At 45.2% G+C, this 22,040-nt stretch overlaps 1 protein-coding gene across 1 annotated transcript in view; it reads left to right on the forward strand.

The window, feature by feature from the left end:
* Window positions 1–22,040, forward strand: part of DTD1 (D-aminoacyl-tRNA deacylase 1) — a 107,809-nt gene that overhangs the window by 26,222 nt on the left and 59,547 nt on the right. The gene's annotated exons all lie outside the window — the stretch shown is intronic.

Here is a 22,040-nt window from a genome sequence, read left to right on the forward strand (position 1 = left end):
TGAGTCTGAGGTGGAGAAAACGCCTCATCGTAGTAACCTAGAGTTTATTCGCTGCATCCCTTCCCGAGAACGCACCTGTCGCCCCGCGTCTCCGTGCTGCGGCCTTGCCTCCACCTGACTCCATTCCAGAGCCCAGTCCTCCTCCAGGCTGGTCCTGGGCGAGGTGCCTGGGCGTCCACAGGCCGCTGGGTGGCAGCAGAGGAGCGGCACGGCTCCCCTCGGCCGGACCCGGTTCCCGAGTGTGGAATGGTTGCGTAGAGTGGGTTTATCCCAGGTGTGGGTAGATGTGCCACCTGAGGGTCTTCGTAAATCTTTATTTTTCTAAAGCAACGTCTGACCTGGATTTGCTGCCAACTCTGTAAGCTTTCAGAAAAAATTTAATTAAACTAGAGAAAGGAAATCTGTGCTAGTCCTTGTGAGCTGTGTGCTTCTCATAGGTGCTTAGCACTTCTGAAGGCTTTAATTAATGCAGCTGCTCTGTGGCCTTTGAGAGGCAGGAGGGCAGGAGGAGTGAGAGCTGGGGGCGGGCAGCCCTGTTCTCCCCCTGCCCCCGCCTTCTGGGACACCGAAGTGGAAGGATGCAGGGGTGGTGGGGAGTATTGTGTAAACGTAAAGCTCTGTGACCTGTTCAAAGTCATCATTTCCAAGGGGAACAGACCTTTTCTTTTATGTTACTGATCCTTTGGATTGATAGAGAAGCAGGAACACATCTGGCGCAGTAGTGCTGGGCTTGAAAGGTGATAATTGAGGTTCCTGGAATTACTGATAACATGGAAGAAAATCACAAGTGAAAAGTCCACATGAAAAATTAAACTTTTTATTTTGATGTAACTTGAGACTTACAGGCAAGTTGAAAAGAGAGTTTCCATACGCCCTTTACCTGGTATCCCCTAAATATCCCGTTTTATGTAATCAGTCTGCTCATCAAAATGTTGACGTTAATATTGATACAATACTGTTGGCGACGCTACAACCTTACTTAAGTTTCACTAGTTTTCTCTAGCGTCCTTCATCTGTTTCAGGATAATCTGGGATCCCATGTGGTATTTATGGCCTTTCCCGGTCCTCGTGGCTTTGGTCTGCTGCTTCTGTAGAATGTTCCTCGGTTTCCTTCCCTGTGGTTACACTGAGGTTGTGCATTTGACAGGTTCATCTTTACCTTGTTTCGCAGGATACCGGCCTCTCCCAGTTTCCTCTTGCCCCCTGGCTGTTCTCCCTCTGCTTTTATTTGATCACTGTTTCGTTGTTTTGATTTATTATTCTGCTTCAACTGTATTTGGAGAGAAAATTTAGTCAAGTTTTTTTCATTCTAAATATTTTTCTAGAAGTGATAGAATAATACATGAAATCTTTAGGCTCTTCAACCTTCTTGAGCAAGCACCCCCTCTTCTTTACCATAAAGAAAAAGACAACTTTTTTTTTTTTTTTTTTTTTTTTTTGTGGTACGCGGGCCTCTCACTGTTGTGGCCTCTCCCGTTGCGGAGCACAGGCTCCGGATGTGCAGGCTCAGCGGCCATGGCTCATGGGCCACCTCCGCGGCATGTGGGATCCTCCCAGACCGGGGCACGAACCCGTGTCCCCTGCATCGGCAGGAGGACTCTCAAACAATGTGCCACCAGGGAAGCCCCTAGAGACAACATTTTTTAAATTTATTAACAGGCCATGCTAACTTGTTACAGTAAGAAAGTTAGTTTCGTTAGTTCTGAATCTTTTAGGAGCTTTCCCTTCAAATGCAGGAGTTGTCCTGAGTCAGTTTCAATTACTTGTTCTAGTTAATGGACTCCAGAAGCCTCAGACCCTATAAACTGCCCAGATCTCTGTCCCCGAGCTGTCAGGAGGTACTGGTAGGCAGGCACAGAGGGCTCTGGGGTGGCCTGTCTGCCTTCCCCCTTTCAGTAAGAACAGGCTTCCTCTTCGGGCTTATAGCTGAGTTGTTCACTTTTGTGTTGTGTTTTAAAAATACAGGTTCTTTAAACCTGAACAAATGAACAATGCGTGTGTGAGCTTTTTTTTTTCCTAATTGAAGTATAGTTGATTTGCAATGTTGTGTTAGTTTCTGCCATACAGAAGAGTGATTCAGTTATACATATACATATATCTATTCTTTGTCATATTCTTTTCCATTATGGTTCATTATAGGATATTGAATATAGCTCCCTGCTCTACAGTAGGTCCTTTTGTGTGTGTGTGTGTGTGTGTGTGTGTGTGTGTGTGTGTGTGTATTTAGGCATCAGGTGTCTTTTTAGTGTGTGACAGTGTGTTGGGCGGGGAGGAAGTGACGTGACCCGGTCCTTGCTCCGGGGACAGATTCAGGGCAGCATAAACCGGGAAGGTTCTTGACAGTGACGGGGGTAAAGGACAGTGTCCGACAACTTGGGACACATCACAAGGACACCACTTCATGCTCCGCCTTAAACCCCTCAGTGCCTTCCAGAGACATCTGGGTTCCAACCTGAACCACGTGCCTGGCTGCTGTGGCTCGTGGCCTGCTCTGCACTAGCCCCCTCAAGACCCCCACTTCCCCTGCCTCTGGACTCTGGTCTCAGCGTTTGTCTCCTCCTCGGAGGGTATCCTCTGACCCCTCAACCCCAGTGAGCCCCCGTCAGCCACTCGTCCCGTTGCTCTGAGTCTTTTTCACTGCCGGGGGCTGAGCCTGGGGTGCACTTTGTTCTGGAGTCGTGTGTCCTGGGCCCGTGAGCTGTGTGTCTGTGAATGTCCTTCTGGCACTGCCGTCGGCACAGAGCTGGCCTGGCCTCCCAGGGGACTGGTGGTTTTGCTGACCTTTAAGGATGTGAGGTGGGGGGAGGAGGCATTCTCAGTTGTTGTTTCCAAACTTGCACTTGAAATAGGGCTAAATTCCTGTTTTTAAGAGTCCCAGAGCTCTATTTATGGGTCATGCAGCTACTGCTGGTGAAGACTGGGCTTGTAAAGGCAGCTCGTTGTGTGCCTGCCTTAACCAGGTCTCTGCTCGGGTCTGGAAGTGGCAGCCCCTGCACATTTCCCATGGCTGCATGGGCACCACACCCAGCGCAGTAGGGGCTGCAGTGTGGGTCCCCTGATGTTCCCGACGGAGAGAAAGTGGAAGAAGATGGGTAGTGCTCGCTCTGAGGGACATCCCTCAAAGAACAGGGGGTAGAAGCAGTAGCAGAGCCACCAGACAGAAGACAGAGGCTGTCTTCCCCATTGCACTTTTGTGGAAGAACATGGTTCTGGTAGGAACATCCTGATTATAACCTAGAGAAGATCGCTAGTGCGTGAGTTCTTCTGTGGGTGGCTAGATACAGGGAAATTTCAACACCCTTGCCAGCCCGGCCTGTGGGGAGAAACTTACTGTTGCTCTTGTTTTCATCTTAATTGCTTTCCCTTGGTGGGGGGTGTTTTCCTGAGTCTCACATGGTTGGGATTGCAGTGGTGAGAGCAGGTGGGGGCTCCCCCCCTCTCCCGCCCAGGAGGGCATTTCAGTAATTGGAGGGCTCTTTCCTGGGGCCCAGGGCTCACCTAGTTCACAGTGTTGCCATTAAGTATTTATATTTTCACTGATTTAGTGGACTTGTAAACCTCACTAAATGAAAGCCTGGAATGAGCTGAAAAAAATGAACTTTCAAATACACATCCTTGAATTGGCTCATGAGTTTATTGACAGATCTCTGGGATAAGTTGACCAGTGAAGAATGGTGCCAGAGCTTTTCATTTCATGCTTCTCTGATTATCACCCTCACCTCGCCTGTAACTTTCTCTGCACTCGTCTTATCAGCAAGCACCCATCCCTTTGCCCTGAAACCTTGGGACGTCGAGGTTGAGACACTGGTGGCTTCTGTAGGGTCAGGAGGAAACGTGTGGGCTAGAGAGGGGGTGCGGAGGGAGCGCCGGTCAGCCTCATTTACCCGTACTTTTCAGTAACACGTGCTGCAGAATCCAGAAGGTGAAGCAGAGGACAGGCCAGGACACAGGTGGCAGCCCCCCTGCAGGTGCACAAAGGTGGATCTGAGTTACCGCACAGTTCAGTATGAGCGACGGTCTAACGAGAAGTGTTCTGAATATAAGAAAGAGTTATACTGATGCCCGTACGTTTGCATTTCTTCATGGAAGAACGTTTATTTAAACGTACGTATTCCCTTTTTCGTCCTGTTTTAGGCTTGAACTCTGGTGCGAACTCCCCGGTCTCTGTTGGTATCAGTGTGAGGTTTTGCGTGGCCTGAGCCAGGCCACAGAGCAAGCTTCTGGGTCTGGTTGCCACAGTGGCACTGGATCCTGTCCTTCACTCCAGTCGCTGGTTCATTGTGTCACATTGATTTATTGGACAAATGTTGACTGAGGGTCCTGCCTTGTTTATACTGAAGTGTTACTAAGACAAAAGCGGGAACTTAGCAAGAGCTTCATCACAGAGTTTTTGTTGCTGCTCGTGTTCATCTTTGTCACCGTTTCACCGTGGGTGTGCTGGTGACCTTGGGTCCCGGGACCTCACCTTGTACGGAAGCCTTCCCAATGGGGCAGTGCTGGCACCTGCCAGACCGCTGGGGCTGTGGGCATCACTGCTGGTTTTCTCATCCTTTCCGCGCGAACATCCACTTTCCTGCATAACCATCTGGCCAAGGGTCGGGTTTGGAGGCTGGGGGGCTTCTCTGCTCGAGCAGCCAGGGCCCCTGCTGAGTGCCATCAGTGCACGGGTGCCCATGCCCGGGGCATGTGTGTCTGGCTGGTCGGAAGGGTTGGGAGCCTCATAGAAGTTTCCACCCAGGCTGGCTTCTTCTGAGTTGGGGAGCTGCAAGGGCTTGCTTTTGTTTTAGCATTTTAATTTGTTTTTATATAGATGGTTGTCCTAACTCAGTATATACCATAGAGTTAAAAAGAAGCCTTTCCAAGAGATACATGACTGGCTCTGCCTGGAGACCCATTGATTGATTGATCAGTCGCCAGAACTTCATCTTTGCTTCTTCAATCCATAATGGGTCACCAAAATTGTGAAAACTGAAAAGAGTTTGTTTCCTGCTATTGGAATATGGCTGGTAAATTAAAAACTGCAATCTTCTCCTCTTCCACCTTTGATACATGCAACATTTCTTAATCTCCAACTAGAGAAAAATATCTGTTTTGCCTTAAATAACTCTCTCAGGGCACTAATGGGTTAGTACATTTAAAGCTTACGGGTTTTGTTTGTTCCTGTGTATGTGTTTTGGGCAGATTCTTAGTTATTTTAATCTTCTAATCTCATTTGGGGATGTGCTAGAAAGACAAAACTCCTTACGTTACTGAGTTGGCCTACTGAAGATTAACTAGCATCTTCCTTTATTCCCAAGGGAGGGAGGTAAAGTTTATCCTGCCAGGGATTATACATTGAGCACAGCAGTAATGTAATCATCCAGACTCAGAATTATCGTTGGGAATTCTTAGCTTTTTAGCTAAGTTATTAGGAGCTTCATAGTCTCGGGTAACTGTAGAAAAATGTTCGGCCAGTCAGCGGTATTTTGTAGAAAGCCTTGTTCAAACATCTGCGTTTCTAACAGAGAGAGAAGAATGATCTGGAAATGAAGGAAATAAAAAGTGAAGCTCTTCCTATAATTTTTTAAAAAGGGCTGCTCAATAAATAAAACCCGTCACCACCCAGAGGTGTTTTGCCAACATCTGTCAGCCTGACTGACCAAGGGTTTATCTTTTTTTTAACCTGATTGCTCTTTAAGATAAGGTCAGGATGGGAGGGTGGGGTGTGAATTGGGTCACGTGGGCTTTTAGGGGTTCATGAACCACCCTGGGCTCACCCAGGTTTTCTTAGTGCCTGTGCACGCCAGTGCTTTTGCTGGGAGGTTCCAGGGCTTTCATCAGACCCTCCGAAGGCCCCAAGGAAGTGAAGATGCTTGGGGGGTGCTGGGAGCAGTTGGGTTCAGGGATTACTGTTCTCTGTCCACCAGAGTCACTCAGGACCACCCACTGTAAGCGCCGAGGGTTTGTATTAAAGGGAGGAGTCTTGGACACCACCGCACCCCACCCTCCGCCCCCAGGTTTTCTGAATCCGAGTTCCTGGCGGGTATGGACGTGGAAGGCAGAAGAGTGGCAGGTTTGTGTGTTTAACCAGTTCTTCCTGTGCCCTCCAAGGACACTGATGTAGAAGAACTGCTGGGCCGGAGGCAACTGGACAGTCGGACGTTGCCATTTTAATCTGCTCCAGGCGTTGGTCTCTTCTGGACCACGCTTCATCCCCAGCTGAAATGTCTAAAAATACTTTACAACCTGTGTTACTGCAGCTGCCAGGAAGCAGGCTGGCTGGGCTTGATTATTGAGGTCACATATGAGGCCGTTGGCATTCATCACTGCCCCTCAGTACCCATCCCCCACCCGCCCAGCGGTGATGGAAATATTCCCAGGGCACGGGGCCTTCTCGACGCAATTACAGATGTGTCAGGAAAAGTCGATAGAGCGACAGCAGCTCAGCACGTTAGTGACGTATGACAGGCCCTCTGCTGAGCGGCACTGAGGCCTGAGCTAGTGGAATAACTTGTTTCTTAAGAGAAATGAACCCGAAGTGTGGGCGAGATTGTAGTGCTGTAGCCTCTTAGAGTTTTTAGTTGAAAAGCAATTTATAGTTCTCTTGGTTTTTTGGGTACCAGACATGGAATGCCTTACTCACTGGTCGGCTTGTTGATTGGACTAGAATAAAAACCGGGGATGACCAGCACCTCAGTCTTTGCTTGGAGAATTGCAGTTTAGTGAAATGCATGATGTCGAGGCTTCATGGGCAGTTGACTAATCACTTTTGTTTAAACACACGTGGGACATTGTTAAACGTTCATCTTTTATGGTGCATTACTTGTTGGGTTTATGGTAAAGGCTTTTCGCATTGAGCTGTAGGACTCGTTTCCTGCAGGTTATTCACTGTTTCTTGAATATTGTGTTTCTGTTCATCCCCCTGAAATGAATTCCCTCTCTCTTTACCTGTTGCTGTCTTCCCCATCTTTAAGGTCTGTTTCAGACAGTGCTTCATCCAAGGTGCTCACCTCAGTGCCATCCAGGCAAGGCCTTCCTGCCTTTGAGCCCTCACTGCGTGGTGTGGTCCACGGACTGAATACCCGCCATGTTTCCCCTTTGTTAGTTTGTTTGTTCATTTCTCCATCTATCCTTCCACACTTGTGTCCATCCATCTGTCCAGTCCCCTACCTACCACCCACTCATCTGTCCACCCAGCAGGTATTCACAGGGTGCGCGCTGCTGCTGGCCTTGCATCGCGAACAGCGCTGGGCAAAGTTGTGCCCTCATGGTGCTTGCATTCTAATTCTAGTGCGAAACATACACAAGCAAGTATAATTTAAAACTGTAACATTATAAAGAAATCAAAGCTGGGAGAAGTGTAGAGAGGGCTGCTGGGAGGGGCCACCTCAGGCACAGGAGCTGGGGGTGGGGATGCTGAGCTGGGGGGCCGCTACGTGGAGATGGGGAGGAGTGTGCTGGACGGAGGGGCTGGCGGGTGCAGAGCCCCGGGGAGTGGTAGGGGGAGGTCGGGGGTGCAGGGAGAGAGTGGACACGAAGGCAGAGCCATGACCCCAGCCTCATGGCCAGGGTGAGTAGTGTGGGTTTTAGTGGCAGCGAGCTGGAGGGTTACTAGAGGGTTACGTGTGTGGGTGTGTGTGTGTGTGTGTTCACAGAGCTGGCTGACACTGGATTGTAGAGCTGGCCGGGGCAGAGGTGGCGGGGGGCACTTAGGAGGTCCTACAGCAGGTGGCCAAGAGCTGTGGACAGGATCTGGATGCCCCTGGAGTGTCTTGGCTGCCCTGGTGCTCTGCTACCCCCAGCGGAGCTTCCCTAGAAAAGACTCGTGTTGGAAATCTTTTATCCCGTGGTGTGAGCGTCAGGACACTCTGCAAAGTCCAGCCCCCACTGGTCACTACAGGAAGGACCCTATTCCTGCCTTCTGTGCAGGACGGTGAGGGGATTCCGAGCTTCTTTGAGTTTCTAGGTTAAGATCAGACATTTCGACATCAAGGGGTGTGACACTTGCCCTGGTCCTGAGTGACCCTGGGCACGGGCTGGATGCTAAACCAGAACCTCTTTTTGATGCGGTTCAAAAAGAGCAGATTTTAGGGATTCAGTTCCCTGTCTTCAGGTCAGCGTGATGCTTCTCTAGGGCCCAGCTCTCCCCTTAATGCAAAAAACTTTAATTATAAGGAGAAATTGTGAAAATCCCAAGAATCAACATTTATATTGAATTTGATTTATATGTACCATTTTAGCTTATATTGTCAGGGCAGTTTCTAAGCGTTCAGAGCTTGTCAGGGAAAAGAAAGGGTTTATTTTTGGAAGAGTGTGTCCCCTGGTGTTCACCGCTCTTAGGAATTATGGGGAGTAATTGTCAGGAGGGCGCAGCAGCTCCAGGGCTGGAGGAGGCTGGCGGCAGATCCAGAATCTCACAGCGGCTGCTTTTGCCTGCCTCGTTCCCCAGCCTTCATTACTTTTGTCAGTATGAAACACAGAAGAATAGCTCTTCCATGAAGATTCTTCACACAAAATGTATTCCTTTGACGACTTTCCATAGAATGTGAAGTCAGTTTCTTTTTCCATTTTTAACTGTGAAAGTGCAGTCTGCAGCTTCCGTTTCTGTGGGACAGGAAGAGCTAATTTGTGGCCTTGTTTGCATTTCCACCCTTCCTGCCCCGTGGGGTCGCGGTGCCCATGGTGGGCCGAGCCAGAGTCTGTCAGGGAGCCAAGGCGCTTTGACGGCTTGGAGGGCAGAGGCTGCTGTTAACTGTCGGTTTCGTTGCTGGCTCATGAGACCTTGGGGGATAAGGACAGTTTCTATAAGATTTCATTTCGGAGTCCAGACTTCATCTGGCCTTATGCCCTGTGGATTCCTTTTTTTTTTTCATTTCATGTTGTCCCTTTGCCCCCTTCATTTTTCTACAGGGAAGAGTCTCTTATTGTCATTTAAAAAATTTCATGCCAGTAGTGTATTGACTGGAAAGTACCAGGTTAGAAATGTTATCATTATTATTTTTAAAAATTTTTTATTTTTGGCTGCATTGGGTCTTCGTTGCTGTGTGCAGGCTTTCTCTAGTTGTGGCGAGCGGGGGCTACTCTTCATTGTGGTGCGCGGGCTTCTCATTGCAGTGGCTTCTCTTGTTTAGTAGCTGTGGCACGCGGGCTTCAGTAGTTATGGCTCGCAGGCTCTTGAGTGCAGGCTCAGAAGTTGTGGCGCATGGGCTTAGTTGCTTCGTGGCATGTGGGATCTTCCCGGACCAGGGCTCGAACCCGTGTCCCCTGCGTTAGCAGGCAGATTCTTAACCACTGAGCCACCAGGGAAGCCCAGAAATGTTATTTTTTTTATTAGTAAGTTTTTATAGTATTCCTGGGTAGAAAGATATTTTTTTGGAAACAGTTCTTTTCCTGTCTTCTGTTTTTCTCATGAGCCCATAGAATAACATCTTTATTCATTTTTTGTTATATATAATATATAAAATCAATATTTTTTAAAAAATTAGAAGTTTAACCAGAAGTTTAAGATACATTAACGTTGCTTTTGACTATAATCTTTCATTCCCAGAGGTAACACCATTAATAAGCTCCATATGTTTTCTTCTAGACTTAATAAAAATATGTTTATGCACATTTTACACATAGTCATAGAAAATACATGGTATCTGTTGGTGTGTGTATGTCATATGGTTTTTTAAAAAACTGTAGTAAAATATACATAAAACTTACCATTTTAATCATTTTACCATTTTTGGTTGTACAGTTCATTGCCATTAAGAACGTTAACATTGTTTTGCAGTCATCACCACCATCCATCTCCAGGACTTTTTCATCTTCCTGAACTATCCTCTACCGATTAAACGCTAACTCCCCATTCTCCCCTGCCCCCGGCCCCTGGTAACCAGCATTCAACTTTCTGTCTCTGAATTTGACTACTAGAGACCCAACATAAGTAGAATTGTACAATATTTGTCTTTGTGCCTGGCTTATTTCACTTAGCATATAATGTATTCAGAGTTCATCTATGTTGTTGCACATGTCATAATTTCATTCCTTTTTAAGGCTGAATAATACTGCATTGTATGTATAGACCACATTTTGTTTATTCATTTGTCTGCTGATGGACATTTGGGTTATCTCCACTCTTGGCTATTGTGAATAGTGCTGCTATGAGCATGGGTGTGCAAATACCTGTTTGAGGCCCTGCTTTCAATTTTTTTTGGTATATACTTAGAGATGGGATTGCTGAATCATATTCCTAATTATTTGTTTAATTTTTTGAGGATTTGCCCTATCATTTTCCACAGTGGCTGCACCATTTAATATTCCCACCAACAGTGCCCAAGGGTTCCAGTTCCTCCGCATCCTCCCTAACACTTGTTATTTCCTGTTTGTTTTTTTTTAATAATAGTCACCCTAATGGGTATGAGGTGATATCTCATTGTGGTTTTGATTTGCATTTTCCTAATGCCCAGGGATGTTGAGCATCTTTTCATGTGCTTAATAACTATTTGTGTGTGTTGTTTGGGGAAATATCTACTCAAGTGCTTTGCCTGTTTTTGAATTGGGCTGTTTTTTTGTTGAGTTGTAGGAGATTTTTTTTTAATCTATTCTAGATATTAACCCTTTATCAGATATATGATTTGAAAATATCTTCTCCCATTCTGTGAGTTGCCTTTTCACTCTTAATAGTATCCTTTGATGCACAAAAGTTTTACATTTTGATGAAGTCCAATTTATCTATTTTTTCTTTTGTGGACAGCGCTGTTGGTGTCGTATCCAAGGAATTGTTGGCAAATCTAGTGTCATGAAGGTTTCCTCCTATATTTTCTTTTAAGAGATTTATAATTTAGCCTTTCATGTGTATTTTCACTTAATTTTTATATATGGTGTAAAGTGAATGTCATAAGGTTTTATTTGCAGGCAAGTTGGAAAAACAGTACCAGTGACTTTCCCTGAGCCACATGAGAGTAAGTTGCTGACCTGATACCCCATCACCCCTGAACATGTTAGTCTATATTTCTTGCAAGCAAAGACATTCTCTTATAGAACCCCAAACATCCATTAAAATCAGAAAAACTAGGGAATTTCCTGGCGGTCCAGTGGTCAAGACTCCACACTTCCATTGCAGGGGGCACAGGTTTGATCCCTGGTTGGGGAACTGAGACCCCACGAGCTGCATGGTGTGGCCGAAAAAAAAAAATCAGAAGAACTATCATTGGCATTTTAACACCATCCAGTCCTCAGACCCCATTCATGTTTTAACGGTTATCCCAATAGCTGGTCTTTTGCAGTTGTTCAGAATCATGTTGCATTCAATAGTCATATGTCTTTAGTTTCCTTCATTCTACGTTAGTTCCTTGGTCTCTCCTTGACTTTCATAACCTTGACTCTTTGGATGAGTACAGGTCAGTTATTTTGAAAATGTCTCTCAATTTGGGTTTCCTGAGGATTACATTCTGGATGGATGTGTGTACATACATGCACATGTGTGTGTGCACGCATGTGTGTGCACATGCCCTTGACCTCCATGGTATTGTTGGTATTCTACATTTACGGTCCTGAAACAGGCTGCTTTTCCCACCAGCAATGTTGTTTGTGTTGTTACATCTACAGCTAGTTCATTCATTTTAACTGCGAGACAGGATTCTGCCATGTGAATACACTGCCTTTGATTAGCTGTTCTCCTTTTGATGGACTTAGGGGTTGTTGGCAGTTTTTTGCTGTTACTAACAATGATGCAAAAATCATCCTTGTTTGCATCTCTTTTGTGGATGTAGATTTTTGAGGCAACAGACTTTTATTATTATTTTTTAAATTTGAAATATTTCAAACATGCTGAACGTATGGAGAGTAATATAACAGCACTCAACTTTAGCCATCGTGAATGTTGGGTCTAGAATCTTTAAGTTGGTACAGTTGTCATCCCAGTCAGTAAATGGGAGTTTTACTGACACTTGCTCAACGTTACTGTCTCACTGAGTGAGAATTATTGTTAATGATGAAATTGTCTCAAAAGTGTGTAGCTTTAGGGACTTCCCTGGCGGTCCAGTGGTTAAGACTCCGAGCTTCCAATGCAGGGGGTGCGGGTTCCATCCCTGGTTGGGGAACTAAGATCCCACATGCCGTGCAGTGCGGCCGAAAAAAAAAAAAGTGTGGCTTTATTAAGAGAGAGGTATTTTGGGAAAAGCAGTCAGACTTAAAAAGCAGAAAATGTGGGCCTACCACCCAGAAGTGAACTGGGAATAAACTACCACATATGTGCAACCAACTTTCCATTTAGTCTTTCTTCATGTGTCTCTTAGTAGAATTTAATGAAACAAGACAGGAGGAGGAATCACCGGAGGTTAAGGATAATGGACCTGAAAGATGTGCTGGGCCCCTGGGGAGACTCACCTCTCAGCTGGGCCCGTTCCTTGGCTGTGGCGTCAGGTGATGTGAAAAGTGCCTTCAGGAGTTCATTTCGAGCCTGCTTCAGGCCCCAGCATAGACCTGTGATAAATCAGCTCTGTGCTCACGCGTGACGTTTGGCAAATCAAGGGAAGGAGAGGGAGGGAATCAGGTCAGAGCCCAGCTGGCTTCACAAGCCACGGGAAACCGAATTCTCCGAAGATAAATAAGCCCATAACTTCAGGGCTTAGAGGGACGCGGCAGTGACAGGCAGCCTCTTGAGTTTTGTTGAAGCGTCTCCTTTTTCACCTGTGGAGATGGAAACGCGCTGTCTCCTGATTCCCACCCACACCTCCAGGGAGAGCTCTGCGGGCCACCCTGGACTGCAGAGCCCTCGACTGCTTACAGCCTCGGCCGGAAGCAAGCGTGTGGCCGGCTGTGTCTTCCCACCAGGAGTGGAAAAGCGCGATCCACTCAGACACCAGCTCCTACAAGTTTAGGAGAGAGACATGGTCTCAGTTCCTTAGAAGTGACGTCTCTGTGTTCTGTCGGTGCGTGTTTCCTGGGTTTTGCTTTTAATGCTAAATAACATTCCTCCTGGCCTATTAATAGTGGAGTAAAGGGAACCACGGAGGTTTCCTAACATTTAAACTGCTTTGGATTCCTGTTCCTGGCTGAAGTTGTGTTTGGTGGGAATGTGGCTTTCACTTTTTAAGTTCTGATACCTGGATTGTGGGTAGAAAAAGGAGAAAAAGGCTCACATCTGAAAGACAGTGGCAGCAACGGTAACCACAGCCAGGAAGCTCATTTGGGACTCTCGGGGATTCATTTTCCGTGCTGTTTGAAGTTCTGTGTCAGCATTTGCTAAAATGCTGTCCACAGCAGAGTGGACATCACTTGTTTCAGTCATCACATGAGGATTCTGGTGTGGATAGTAATCCCGAGGGTTTTTCCTGCATCCTTTCTAGGGATGCAGAGTGTTCGGCCTTTGAAGTGATGCCGTCTGGGACCTCAGGCTGCTGCTGCGGGTCTGTAGGCCGAGAAGTGCCAGTGTAATGGGTACCTACTCACATGTGTCCCCAAGGCCCTGAAAGAGACCAGGGCGGAAGTGAGCCCTCTCTGGACAAGGGTGAGAGCAGAGTGGCCATGTCAGACCTTCACGCTAAACACCATCACCTGCTTTCTGCATTCAAAGCAAGTTCTGGTTCAGTAGGAATCGTGGCCTCTCCGGGCTGTCAGCACCCCACTTCCTCAGTCCTGGACCTGACATGCTCACCTGACACCGTGTGCTCCAGGATGCTGTGTGTGGATGGGGCGGCAGACACACGTCGTGAGCACATCTGCCCTGCTCACGCGCATGCTCCCTTGTCCCACTGGACTCTGCTGCAAAACACAAGAGTCGAAGATAAAATTATTAAGAATTTCACGATGGCAGTGGCAGAGCAGTGGGCCAAGTGCAGGTCCTCTGAGCACGAGGCCCCATGTGCCTGCTGTGATCACACGCCGGTGAAGTCAGCCCTACACCCTCTGTCATATTGCAGTCTGCTCTTCTTCTTCCTCCCCGCAGCGCCCACACTCCTGGCCCCGACCCTGATCACCCAGCATCGTACTGCAGCCTGCCCCTGACCCCAGCCTGCTCTGTACTTCCAGGGCCTCCTACCTGCCCCACTTCTTCTTTTTTTTTTTTTTCCCGGTACGCGGGCCTCTCACTGTTGTGGCCTCTCCCATTGCGGAGCACAGGCTCTGGACGCGCAGGCTCAGCGGCCATGGCTCACGGGCCCAGCTGCTCCGCGGCATGTGGGATCTTCCCGGACTGGGGCACGAACCCGTGTCCCCTGTATCGGCACGCGGACTCTCAACCACTGCGCCACCAGGGAAGCCCTGCCCCACTTCTTGCTCTTTTTTTAAAGATTTATCACCTTCTAAAATATTATAACTGTAACTTTTGGTTACCTAAAAAAATTATCGTTTATTTCCCCTGCTAGAATATAAGTTCCCAAAGGGCAGGGATCTTCCACCAAATAAGGGAAGGCAGTTCAGAATTGAATATTTGATATTTACTGTGCAAGAATATGACATGTTATAAAGTAGGCATTACACATTAATGGCAGAGGAAGGATTTCACAATAAGCAGTAATTGGGCAACTGGTTGGCAATTATGGAAAAATTAATCATTTTACGGCCTTACTTTTTACTATACCTTAAAAAAATTCCAGTGGAATTAAAGAGATAAATGTAATTAAAAAAAATCTCACTGAGTATACTGGCCTTCCTAGGTATAAAATGTATTACAGCGTTATAGTTAATAAAAACAGATGGTGCTGGCTGAGCAAGAAACCTATCACCAAGGAGATGAGAGGCCTGAAAGGGAGACCGATTGTCTATGAGAAGTTTGGTTTGTGATAAAGATAGCGTTTCAGATCAGGGCAAGAGGTGGGTTTTCATCAGAGGTGTTATGACAACTGGCTGGTTCGTTTTAAAAATTGAACGCAGTAGCGATCTATGAACTTGTGTGAAAAACAGCGGCTCTGTTATTGTATGAAGCTAGCACATCTCCAAAGAATACATGTAGTGTGATTCCAGTTATATAAAAGCAAAGACTATCTGTTGGTATGTAGTTCATTTATCTGCCTCCCACTCTCAGGGACCTGCCATCTCTCATACATTCTGGTAAAGAGAGGATTTATCTTTTTAAAAAAATTGAGATATAATTGTCACATAACATATTAGTTTCAGAGGTACAACATAATGATTCAGTATTTGTATATATTGTGAAACGATCACAAGTCCAGTTAACATCCATTCCATATACAGTTACAAATTTCTTTTTTCTTGTGATAAGAACTCTTAAGATGTGTGCTCTTAGCAACTTTCAAATATGCAGTACAGTATTATTAACTATAGTCACCATGCTGTACGTTACATCCCAGGACTTATTTATTTTATTACCAAAAATGTGTACCTTTTTTTTTTCTTTTTGGCGGTACGCGGGCCTCTCACCGTTGTGGCCTCTCCCATTGCGGAGCACAAGCTCCGGATGCGCAGGCTCAGCGACCATGGCTCACGGGCCCAGCCGCTCCGTGGCATGTGGGATCCTCCCGGACCGGGGCACGAACCCGCGTCCCCTGCATCAGCAGGTGGACTCCCAACCACTGTGCCACCAGGGAAGCCCCGAAAATGTGTACCTTTTGACCCCTTTTACCCACTCTGCCCATCCCCCACCCCACGTTTCTGGCAGCCGCTAGTCTGTTAAGAGAGGATTTATCTTAAACCTCTCAAGACTGGTCCCCTTGAGAGCCTCTGCATCTTCTGGCCCTCCCTGCGGGGCTCCGCTGACTGTATTCCTGGTTAGGTTGGAACTCCTGGGTCCTGGTATAGGGTGAGCCCTAGGCAGCCTGCCCCACCTGAGACAGGTCAGTGTGATGTTTCTGGGGGGTGATCTGAGCATCAGAGCTTCTCAAAGCTCCCCAGGAGATGCCAACATGCAGCTAATGCTGAAAACCACTGTTCTTGTTGGATCTGGTAAGAATTCCTCCTTCTGAGGCATAACAAGATCGAGGCCAAGAGCCGCTCCAAAGGGTTAGGGCATGGGTCAGCAGATTCTTACAGTTATACAGAGACAGAGGTGCATCTGCGGGACTTCTGACCAGCCCACTTACTAAAGGGTGCAGAATGCCCTCCGGGGTTGTCTGTCCAGAGGATGGAGATGGGGCCTTTAGCTGCTGGTTCCCACCCCTGTTGGCTTTCCAGGCAGGCCGGCAGGCTCCCCTGACTTCTGAGAAGGCCCTGGGGCAAAAAGATCCTCAGTGCTTGCTTGAGGGAGGGAGTCCTGGCTGTCAGCTGAGCTGGAACTTGCATGGTACCATCAGCAGCTGTGGCCAAGGGGACGGCGTGCAGGCACTCAGATAGAGTGATTCTGTGTTTAAGTCGTTGCATATCCTTACACACCCCATCCTTAACATTAAGTGCACTTCCAGGCATTTTGGGGGATTCTCATTAAATGTTACCTGGAAAATTATAGTTGTAAGAGTGAAATATTCTTTAAAGCGGTGAGGGAAAAGTCTCATTTCTGTTTATGTTTTCAGTCTGGTAGAGGAGCTCCTAGGAAGAATAAGTCAGTCAGATCCTTAGGCAACGCTTTTTCTTTCGTTCCTGCTTGGCTCCTGTTTGGGAACCAACGGGCTGAGCCTGGAGGGGCCCATCCAGCCTTTGGACCAAGCCAGGTGCAGCCTGGAGGCCTCGGCAGGTGGTGACGGGTGAGGGAACCCTTCTGGGGATGCATGCAGTGACTTCCTGGGCCCAGCTTTGTGTCGCTGTGTGGGTACCTCATCTTAGGTGTAGTCTTGAAGGACATGGGGTCAGGGATGCCACGTACAGGGCCCCTCACAGGGTCAGCCTTCCCGGCCCCCTCGGGCACCTGGGTCTCTTTGGGGAGTGCACTGGCCCCTTCAGCTGTGGGCACCCCCAGACGGGAGGGACAGTGGCACCGGGGTTGGAGGACAGGTGCTCGGAGCAGGTGTTGGCTGACTTGCTTTAGAAATGTAATTTTTTTTAACTTTTTATTTTATATTGGAGTATAGTTGATTAACAATGGTGTGTGTTAGTTACAGGTGTACAGCAAAGTGAATCAGTTATACATATACATGTATCTATTCTTTTTCAAATCCTTTTCGCATTTAGGTTGTTACAGAATATTGAGCAGAAATGTAATTTTTGCGGATGTGGCATTTAACAAATACATTGTGCCTGAGTACCATGTCACCTAATATTAATTGAAGAATAGTGACCAGATTCATGAATTATCTTTGCTTGAACTTAAATACTGATCTAGTGTCTACAAATATTTGAAAGTAGTAGTTGAGTTTGGTGCTTTGAGTATGGAATAAAAATATGCTAAAAAATGAAAGCAGCTTATGAAATACAAGTAATTTTACTTACCAGGGCCGTATAATAATATGAGAGGTAAATCAGCTCAACAGACAGCCAGTCTGCTTGTTTACGAGTTAGCCAGACACAGATTCATCAACTTCTAAACTCTCTTCTCTCTTTGCATAGTAGCTCTGCTGTTCTTTCCAGAAGTTTCTTTTTTTAAAAAAGAAGTGTTGACCAAATGTAAAACTGATAGCCAGTGGGAAGCAGCCGCATAGCACAGGGAGATCAGCTTGGTGCTTTGTGACCACCTAGAGGGGTGGGATAGGGAGGGTAGGAGGGAGGGAGACGCAAGAAGGAAGAGATATGGGGATATATGTATATGTATAGCTGATTCACTTTGTTATAAAGCAGAAACTACCACGCCATTGTAAAACAATTATACTCCAATAAAAATGTTAAAAAAATAAATAAAATTTAAAAAATAAAATGCTTAAAAAAAAAGAAGTGTTGAACTATATCTAAAATAGATAACTAATAAGAACCTGCTGTATAGCACAGGGAACTCTACTCAATTCTCTGTAATAGCCCAATGGGAAAAGAATGTAAAAAAAAAAGAGTGGATATATGTATAAATGATTCACTTTGCTGTACACATGAAACTAACACAACATTGTAAATCAACTCTACTCCAATAAAAATTTTTTTAAAAAGTGTTGAGAATGTTTTTTGGGGGGAGGGGTGGAGAAATGTATAACTCTAAAAGTAAACCTTGCTTTTGAAAAATGAAGTTGTTATACATGAAGAAGGATTATAATAAATAGCAGACTGTCATTGTTAATAAAAACAAAGTTGAGAACTAACAGTTTCTAAGCTTTGCATCCATGCGTGTGACCCTCACAACCACCGTGAGAGGGGAGAAGCGCAATTCTCTCCTTGACTAACTTGTTCAAGGTCTTGGGACGTGGCCACTAAGTGAGTGAGCTGCGTTCCAACAGAAGACAGTCTTTTAGGTCATCCTGCCTCAGGCTTCTTCTGACTGAACTTCCTTAACTACCATCTTTCTGATTTATAACATGGTCTGTTCAAACAAAGACCAGTGGGTGACGTTTGGTCCTTCAGGAATCAGCTGTTCTAGAAGTGGATTCATGTCCTTGCCAGTGACCTTCAGTTCACTTGTAGTTGCACTGAGGTTTACAGGTCTGTGTGTTCCTTTTCTCCCCCAAAGTTGGATGGTATTGACCAGAATCCTCAGTAGCTGCTTGCAAAGCCGTCTTTCAGGGCTTACTTATTCTGTTGTATTTCTCCAGGTTCTGGGAATCACTGGCCCATCTCCAGAGCCTCTGTATCTCACAGTTAGAAGTATTGTCTGTGTTTGATAGGCTGGAAACAATTTTGTTGAGTAAAAGTTTAGGTTAATAAGGGAATCATATGCAAATAAAAGTGCCTTACAAAGTTAAAAGAACGTCCTTTTTTGAGCATTAATCGGTATTAACAGTGTTCTTTTTGGTAAGATCACCTTTATCTATCTATCTGTTTTACGGGGGATAGTTAACATGTAATACTATGTTAGTTTCAGGTATACAACATAGTGATTCGACGTTTAAATACATTACTAAATGATCATCGTGATAGGTCTAGTAACCATCTGTCACCATACAAAATTACTGTGGTATTATTGGCTGTATTCCTTATGCTGTGTATTATGTTCATGTAACTTATTTATTTTGTAAATGGAAGTTTGTACCTCAGTCTTATTCATCTTTTCCCAGCTCCCTCCCTCCTCAACTACCAGTTTGTTCTCTGTATCTGTGAGTCTGTTTCTGTTTTGCTTTGTTTGTTTGTTTTCCACATGTAAGTTAAATCATATGGTATTTGTCTTTCTCTGCCTGACTTACTTCACTTAGCATGATACCATCTAGATCCATCCATGTTGTTGCAAATGGCAAGATTTCATTCTTTTTTATGGTGGTTTAATATTCCACTGTGTGTGTGTGTGTGTGTGTGTGTGTGTGTGTGTGTATGTATATATATATATATATATATGTATGTATACATACTATATCTTTTTTATCCATTCATATATTGATGGGCACTTGGGTTGCTTCCGTATGTTGGCTATTATAAATAGTGCTGCAATGAACATAGGGGTGCATATGTCTCTTTCAATTAGTGTTTTTGTTTTCTTTGGGTAAACACCCCGAAGTGGAATTGCTGCATCTTATGGTAATTCTAGTTTTAATTTTTTGAGGACTCTCCATACTGTTTTCCATAGTGGCTGCATCAGTTTACATTCCCACCAACAGTGCAGGAGGGTTCCCTTTTCTTCACACCCTGGCCACACTTGTAAGGTCAGTTCATCTGTGACAAAGGAGGCAGGAATATACAATGGGGAAAAGACAGCCTCTTCAATAAATGGTATTAGGGAAACTGGACAGCTACATGTGAAAGAATGAAACTAGACCATTTTCTTACGCTATATACAAAAACAAGCTCAAAATGGATTAAAGACTTAATCATAAACCATAAAACTAGAAGAAAATAGGCAGAACATGCTTTGACATTGATCTTAGCAGTATATTTTTGGATATGTCTCCTCAGGCAAGGGAACAAAAGCAAAAATAAACAAATTGGACTACATCAAACTAAAAAGCTTTTGCAGGGCTTCCCTGGTGGCTCAGTGGTTGAGACTCCGCCTGCCGATGCAGGGGACACGGGTTCGTGCCCCGGTCCGGGAAGATCCCACATGCCGCGGAGTGGCTGGGCCCGTGAGCTGTAGCCATTGAGCCTGTGCGTCCGGAGCCTGTGCTCTACAACGGGAGAGGCCACAACAGTGAGAAAAAAAAAAAATCTTTTGCGTAGTGAAGGAAACTATCAGCAAAATGAAAAGACCACCTACTGAATGGGAGAAGATATTTGCAAAGGATACATCTGATAATGGGTTAATATCCAGATTATATACAGAAACCATACAGCTCAGTATCAACAAAACAAACAATCCGATTAAAAAATAGGCAGAGACCCTGAATTGACATTTCTCCAAAGAAGACATATAAACGGCCAATAGATGCTCAACATCACTAATCATCAGGGAAATGCAAATCAAAACCCCAATGAGACACCACCTCACACCTGTCAGAATGGGTGTCATCAAGAAGACAACAAATAACTAATTTTGGCACATTATTATTTTAAAAGGTAATCATGAGTTGGAAAATGAATAAATATTTATGGATCATGCTTCTGTAAAATATAAAGTTATTTCAAAGAGTGCTTTTGGTTATTAATTTGTTTCACTATATTTTGATATTCCATTTAAATTTAATTTCAGTAACAACAAAACAAGAACTGAATCTTAGGGTCTACAATATAGTCTAGAAAATGTGGGTCCATTGGGAATGCTTCCTATTCAATATATTTGTTTTTCAAACAAGGTCATGAACTCTCTTAAGTTAATCTAGATCTAAATAGCTTCGATTACCACTGAATTTATGTGAGTGATTTTCGTAGACTAATGAGTTAATCGGCAGCCCATTCTAACCACTGAGGTACTAGAGCAATTGCTTTATCTGCCTGGGTTAGTTTTCTTGCCTCTTTTAGTGAACATAATCATTTCTGATTACTGCAAGGGTTAGTCAGCTTTCACTATGGCAGTTTTTCTAAAATTTACATTTTTAAAACTTTGTATTATAGAAAACTTTGAACTCACATAAATAGAGAGGATGGATAGTGTAACAAATCCCCATGTACTCAGCATCCTGTATCAGTGACTATCATCCATCCCAGAAAATTCACATCTTATGGGTATCCCTGTGCGTGGCCCAGCTGTGGGCACTGCTGATTGAGTTTAGCAGAGCACACATCAGGGGAGTGTGTGGGGACCACAGAGAATAGGTTGTTGAATGGCTGTATTCTTTCCCTGTTTGATGGGCATTTAATTTAATTTTTTTTTTTTTTTGCTAACACAAATAGGCAGTGTGGCAGTAAACATGCTTGTATGTAATTTTTTTCGTACTCATGTGAGTACTTCTGTAGGATAATGGAGGAAACATCTACATATGAAGGAGGCTTGGATATTTTCATTCTTTCCTATGAAGATATTGTAACCTGCTAAATTTTGGCACTTTTGTTCTTTTCTTAGAAGTTCTAGGTTAATTATTCTCTGCATGGAATTATCTTTATTGGGACTATCTTAAGAAATGCTAGCTGCCACAGCAGACACTCAGAAATCTCCATGGCTTAACACAACAAAAGTTGGTATCACCAAGGTATCGCCTGGGTTGGTAGGAGTCTGCTCCTGACTCAGGGATCCAGGCTCCCTCCAGCTCGTAACACTGGCCTCCCCGGCAGAAGGAGAGAGGGGTGGAGGTACCTCACCAGCTCTGACGCGTCATCTCTGTTCACGTTTCTGTCAGCGTCACTCACTTAATGGAGGGCTTGGGGGTGTGCTTGGATGTTGGGTAAGCACTGTGGCTGTGCCCGTCCTCAGCTGGCAAGGAAGGGGATGTTGTATACTTGACCACCCTTGACCTCCAGCCCCATGTTTGCCTGTCCAAACACTTAAAAGTCTTTGCCCCCCCAAGGGAAAGGAGGTTTGAAATCAAGCTTAGACTCCTTGTGTCTCAGTCCCCTCCTTAACTATGGCTGTGTTGGAATAGCCTTTCCAAGTGTGTTCTGGAAAACTGGCATCTGAGCCCGAGGAATGGATTTAGTGTCATTTACATTCTAATGGCAATATTCTTTTTTTTGTTGCCTTAAATGTATTTTATTTTTTAAACTTCATCATCTTGAAAAGTTGCAAAAATAGTACCCAGGGGACCTGT

The sequence above is a fragment of the Pseudorca crassidens genome, chromosome 15 (assembly GCF_039906515.1).
Source record: "Pseudorca crassidens isolate mPseCra1 chromosome 15, mPseCra1.hap1, whole genome shotgun sequence".
Classification (NCBI taxonomy): Eukaryota; Metazoa; Chordata; class Mammalia; order Artiodactyla; family Delphinidae; genus Pseudorca; species Pseudorca crassidens.